We start from the raw sequence: 6,837 nt of genomic DNA, 5'->3' as shown, positions 1-6,837 counted from the left end.
TGTGTATATTCTCAACAAGAACAAATAAAATCTAGAAGGGGGGAAAAAAGAGCTCATGTGATAACCAGAATAGAATTAATAAGAATGTTGACACATTGTGAAAAATGTAATCAATGTCACTGAATAATTTGTGTAGATACTGTTAAATGGAAACCTAATTTGCTGTGAAAACTCTCACCAAAAACACAGCATTATTAAAAAGAAAGAGATGGGACAAATAGAAAATAAATAGCAAATTGATACACCTAAACCTAATCATATGAATAACTACACGAGTAAATGGACTCAACTCTCCAAGAAAAAGGCAGAGATTCTTATATGTTGTCTACTTGAGATAACTGTAAATATAGAGACACATTCAGGTTGAAAAAAACAGATGGAAAAAGATATACAAGCCAAAGAGTAAGCATTAAAAAGCTGATGTAGATTAATATCAAACAATGTCTACTTCAAGAGAAGGAATGTTACCAGAGATAAGGACAGATGTTTCATAATGATAAAAGTCTCAATCAGAAAAGTATATCATGAATGTGTATACACCTAATAACAGAGTTGCAAAATTAAGGTGAGAAATGGAAACTTCAAAAAGAAATCTTGAAAATTCCCCAAATATTTGGATATTAAACACACTTCAAAATAACCCAGGGGTCAAAGAGGAAAACAAAAGAGAAACTGGAAAAAATTTTTTGAACTGAATGATAATACAAACAACACATCATTATTTCTGAGATGCAGCTGAAGCAGTGCTTAGAGGGAAATTTATAGCTTTAGTACTTATATTTGAAAAGAAGAAAGGTTTAAGATCCATGATCTAAGTAACCTCCTTAAGAAGTTAGAAAAAGAGAAAATTAAAACCAAGTAAATATAAAGAGGAAATAATAAATATGAAAGTAGAGGTCAATAAAATAGAAAACAAATAGTGGAGAAAATCAATGCAATAAAATGTTGGCTATTTGAAAAAAAAAAAAATCAAAGAATTACCAATATCAGAAATAAAAGAGAAAGCATTGTTACAGAGCCCACAGGCATTAAAAGGATAGAATGGCAATATTATGAATAAAGTTAGTTTAATAAACTTGATAATTAGATGAAATCAACAAATTCCTTTTTTAAAGATTGCTAAAACATATACAACAAGAAGTAGAAAATATGAAGAGTCCTATGTCTATTAATGGAATTAAATTCTTCATTAAAAACCATCCAATAAAGAAAATTCCAGGCCCAGATGGTTTCACTGATGAATTTTATCAAAAATTTAAAGAAGATATAATACCAGTCTTACACCTATTGTTTCAGAAAATAGAGGAGGAAGAAACGCTTCCCAACTGAGGCCAGCATTACCTTGATATCAAAATGAGTCATTACAAGAAAAGAAAATTACAAACTAATATCCCTCAAGAACATAGATACAAAATATTAACAAAATATTAGTGAATTGAACTCAGAAATACATATCCCAGGAATGCAAGGTGGTTTAATATTCAACATTCAAGCAATATAATTCGTCACATTAACAGAATGAAAGAGAAAAATATTATGATTGTATCAATACACAGGGAAAAAGTATTCGATGAAATTCAACACCCATTTGTGAAAAAAAAAAAAAAACTCTCAGCACACTAGGACTAGAAGGAAACTCCTTCAACCTGATACAAACGTATCCATAAAAAACTTATACAGGTAACATCATACCTAATGGTGAAAGACCAAACACTTTCCTCCTGTCAAGGACGCCCCCTCCTATCACTTTTTGGAACTTTGTTAGTGAAGACCTAGCCATTGCAATAAGGCAAAAAATAGGTATGTGGGTAGGTGGGTAGTAGGTAGGTAGGTAGATACATATAGGTATCTCCCGCTTTTCAAAAGTTCACTTCACGCCAGTTGGCTTTTACGAAAGTCCTACATTAGTACCTGCTTTAGCTAACCAAAATAAATCTGAAGAGGATTTTTGCTTTTACGAAAAAAGGTGAAAAGAAGAAATAACGTTTAACATTTGTTTTGCAGCAAGCCATTAAAGAGGCAGCATCCCCCCCAAGCAGCAAGAGTGGCCTCGCCAAGTTCCTATCCCAGGAACACTCAGCATTCCTGTTTTTACTGTATGTTAATGTTATTTTAGGTTTATGTGTTATTTGGTAGGTTATTTTTTTGGGTCTGGGAAAGCTCAAAAAATTTTTCCCATATGAATTAATGGTAATTGCGTCTTTATTTTATGCCATTTCGGCTTATGAAAGGTTTCATTGGAACACTCTACTTTCGGATAGTGGAGGAAACCTGTAGATAGGTGTTGTTATTATTAGGTGCTGTTGAGTTGGTTCCGACTCACAGCAACCCTGTGTACAGCAGAACAAAACGCTGCCCGGTCCTGCGCCATCCTCACAATCGTTGTTACGCTTGAACCCATTGTTGCAGCCACTGTGTCAATTTATCTCGTTGAGGGTCTTCCTCTTTTTTGCTGACCCTCATGATGTCCCTCTCCAGGCACTGATCCCTCCTGATAACATGTTCAAAGTATGTGAAATGTAGTCTCGCCATCCTTGCTTCTAAGGAGCATTCTGGTTGTACTTCGTCCAAGACAGATTTGTTCTTTTTGGCAGTCCATGGTATATTCAATATTCTTCACCAGCACCATTAATTCAAAAGCATCAGTTCTTCAGTCTTGCTTATTCATTGTCCAGCTTTCACAGGCATATGATGTGATTGAAAACACCATGACTTGGGTCAGGTGTACCTTAGTCTTCAAGGTGACATTTTTGGTTTTCAACACTTTAAAGAGGTCTTTTGCAGCAGATTTGCCCAATGCAACACATTGTTTGATTTCTTGACTGCTGCTTCCATGGCTGTTGATTGTGGATCCAAGTAAAATGAAATCCCTGACAACTTCAATCTTTTTTCCATTTATCATAATGTTGCTTATTGGTCCAGTTATAAGGGCTTTTGTTTTCTTTGTGTATTGAGGAGGAATCCATACTGAGGGCTGTAGTCTTTGATCTTCATCAGTAAGCGCTTCACATACACTTCACTTTCAGCAAGCAAGGTTGTGTCATCTGCGTAACACTCTTTGTTAACGAGTCTTCCTTCAATCTTGATGCCGAGTTCTTTGTCATATAGTCTAGTTTTTCAGATTATTTGCTCAGCATACAGTTTGAATGAGTATGGTGAAAGGATACAACCCTGATAACACACCTTTCTTGACTTTAAACCACACAGTATCCTCGTTTTGTTTGAACAACTGCCTCTTGATCTACATACAGGTTCCTCAAGAGTACAATTAAGTGTTCTGGAATTCCTATTCTTCGAAATGTTATCCGTAATTTGTTATGACCCACACAGTTGAATGCCTCTGCATAGTCATTAAGACACAGGTAAACATCTCTCTGGTATTCCTGCTTTCAGCTAGGATACATTTATATAGCACTATAGTGATTTTTTTTATCCCTTGTTTCATGTCATTTTCTGAAACTGGCTTGAATTTCTGGCAGTTCCCTGTCAATATACTGCTGCAGCCACTTTTTTTTACTTGCGTGTGATATTAATGATATTGTTCAATATTTTCCACATTTAGTTGAATCACCTTTCTTTGGAATAGATACAAATATGGATCTCTTCCAGTCATTGGCTAGGTAGCTGTCTTCCAAATTTCTTGGCATAGATAAGTGAGTACTTCCAGTGATGCATCCATTTGTTGAAACATCTCAATTGGTATTCCATCAATTCTTGGAGGCTTGTTTCTCGTGAATGCCTTGAGTGCAGCTTGGACTTCTTCCTTCAGCACCATCGATTCCTGTTCATATACTATTCCTGGAATGTTTGAACATTGACCAATTCTTTTTGATATAGTGACTCTGTGTATCTCTTCCATCTTCTTTTGATGCTTCCTGTGTTATTTAATATTTGCCCTGTAGAATCCTTCAATATTCCAACTCGAGGCTTGAATGTTTTCAGTTCTTTCAGCTTGAGAAATGCAGAGTGTGTTCTTGCCTTTTGGTTTTCTAACTCCAGGTCTTTGAACGTGTCATTATAATACTTTGCTTTGTCTTCTCAAGCTGATATTTGAAATCTGTTCAGCTCTTTTACTTCGTTTCTTCCTTTTGCTTTAGCTGCTCGACGTTCAAGAGCAACTTTCAGAGTCTCTTCTGGTATCTATTTTGGTCTTTTCTTTCCTGTCTTTTTAATGCCCTCTTGCTTTCTTCATGTATGATGTCCTTGATATAGAGAGATAGATATTTACATATTTATATATATGTATGTATACATACACACATGTATACATACACACATTATATATAGATATACAAATACAGCCAATAAGTTAATTTAGCAAGTGTTCAAGTACAATTCCATTTTTATATATGGGAAAGGACCAATTAGAAAATGAAATTAAAAAAAATTCTATTTACAGTAGCATCAAAAAGCATAAAATGCTTAGGGATAAATTTAACAAAACACATGCAAACCTTTTTGTTCAGTTTTGAAAACTAAAAATCCCTGAAAGACATTGACAAAGACCTAAATAAATGGAAAGATACAACCTGTTCATGGATTGGAAGACTTGATTTTGTGTGTGTGTGTGTGTGTGTGTGTTTTAGGTGAAATGTTTATAGCGCAAATAAGTTTTTCATTCAAAACCTTATACACGAATTGTTTTGTGACATTGGTTGTAATTCCCACAATGTGTCAGCGCTCTCCCCCTTTCTCTTTCCACCCTAGGTTTTCTGTCTCCATTCATCCAGTTTTCCTGTCTCTTCCTGCCTTCTGGTCTTTGCTTTTGCCCATTTGGTCTTGTATACTTAATTGAACTAAGAAGCACATGCCTCACACGTGTTATTGTTTGTGTTACAGGCCTGTCTAATCTTTGGCTGAAAGGCGGACTTCAGGAATGGCTTCAGTTCTGAGTTAGCAGAGTGTCTGGGGGCCATAGTCTCTGCAGTTCCTCCAGTCTCTGTTGGACCAGTAAGTCTGGTCTTTTTTTGTGAATTTGAATTTCTTTCTACATTTTTTCCCACTCTCTCTGGGACCCTCTATTGTGATCCCTGTCAGAGCAGGCAGTGGTGGTAGTCAGGCTGGTAGAGGCTGTGGTTCATGGGGTCCATTAGTCCTGTGGGCTATTTTCCTTGTGTCTTTGGTTTTCTTCATTCTCATTTGCTCCAGATGGGATGGGACCAATAGACGTATCTTAGATGGCTGCTAGAAAACTTTTAAGACCCCAGACACTACGCACCAAAGTAGGATGTAGAACATTTTCTTTATGAACTGTGTTATGCCAATTGACTTAGATGTCCCCAAGGCCATGGTCCCTAGCCCTCAGCCCCAGTAACTTGGTCCCTCGAGGTGTTTGGATGTGCCTAGGAAGCTTCTGTGACTTTGCCTTGGTCAAGTTGTGCTACCTTCCCTTATATTATGTTTTGTCTTTCCCTTCACCAAAGTTAAATTGTCTACTATTTTTAATTAGTGATTTCCCCTCCCCACCATTCCCCTTCCTCATAATTATCAAAGATTGTTTTTTTCTGTCTGTAAACCTTTTCTTCGTTTTTTATAATAGTGGTCTCACGTAATATTTGTCCTTTTGTGATTATTTCAGTCAGCATAACACCTTCCAGATTCATCCATGTCGTTAGATGTTTCGAGGATTCATCATTGTTCTTTATCCTTGCATAGTATTCCGTTGTGTGTATGTAGTATAGTTCGTTTATCTGTTCATCTGTTGATGGGCACTTAGGTTGTTTCCATCTTTCTGCTACTGTGAATAATGCTGCAATGAACATGGGCATGCATATGTCTTTTATTTCTCTAGGTTATATTCCTAGTTGTGGGATTGCTGGATCATATGGTATTTCTATTTCTAGCTTTTTAAGGAGGTGCCATATCATTTTCCATAGTAGTTGTACCATTTTACATTTCCGCCAGTAGTGCATAAGAGTTCCAATCTCCCTACAACCTCTCCAACATTTGTTATTTTCTTTTTTCTTTTTTTGATTAGTGCCAGTAATGTCAGGGTGAGATGGTATCTCATTGTAGTTTTGCTTTGCATTTCTCTAATGGCTAATGATTGTGAGCATTTCCTCATGTTGGTTAGCTACCTGAAAGTCTTCTTTGGTGAAGTGTCTATTCATATCCTTGGACCATTTTCTTGTTGAGGTGTTGAAGTATTCCATAGATTTTAGCGATTAGGCCCTTCTTGAATATGTTGTAGCCAAAATTTTTTCCCAGTCTGTAGGTTCTCTTTTTACTCTTTTGATGAGCATAAGTGTTTAATTTTGGGGAGCTCCCAGTTATCTAGTTTTTCTTCTGGTGTTTGTGCATTGTTAGTTATGGCTGTATTATATTTATGCTATGTATTAAGATCCTTAGCATCGTCCCTATTTTTCCTTCCATTATTTTTATTGTTTTAGGTTTTATATTTAGGTCTTATATTTTAGGTCTTTTGTGTATGGTGTGAGGTATGGGTCTTATTTCTTTTTTTTTTTTTTTTTTTTTACAAATAGACATCCAGTTTTGCCAGCACCATTTGTTAAAAAGACTGCCTTTCCCCCACTTAATGGACTTTGGTCCTTTGTAAAAAATCAGCTGACCATAGGTGGATGGATTTACATCTGGGTTTTCAATTCTGTTCCATTGGTCTGTGTGCTGTCTGTGATGGTTAAGATTGTGTGTCAACTTGGCTGAGCCATGATTCTCAGTGTTTTGGCAGTTGTATAATGTTGTGATCACCTCCATGATGGAATCTGCTGAGTTTTACAGGGTGGGGCCTGTGGTGGCTCACTGCGCCCTCAGCCTTCATCTCTCCACCTTCCTCCACCTAGTTCCTTCCTGCTTGCCTTCCCGGGGCTTTTGCTTATT

The sequence above is a fragment of the Loxodonta africana genome, chromosome 19 (assembly GCF_030014295.1).
Source record: "Loxodonta africana isolate mLoxAfr1 chromosome 19, mLoxAfr1.hap2, whole genome shotgun sequence".
Taxonomy (NCBI): domain Eukaryota; kingdom Metazoa; phylum Chordata; class Mammalia; order Proboscidea; family Elephantidae; genus Loxodonta; species Loxodonta africana.
This window is presented reverse-complemented; position numbering follows the sequence as displayed.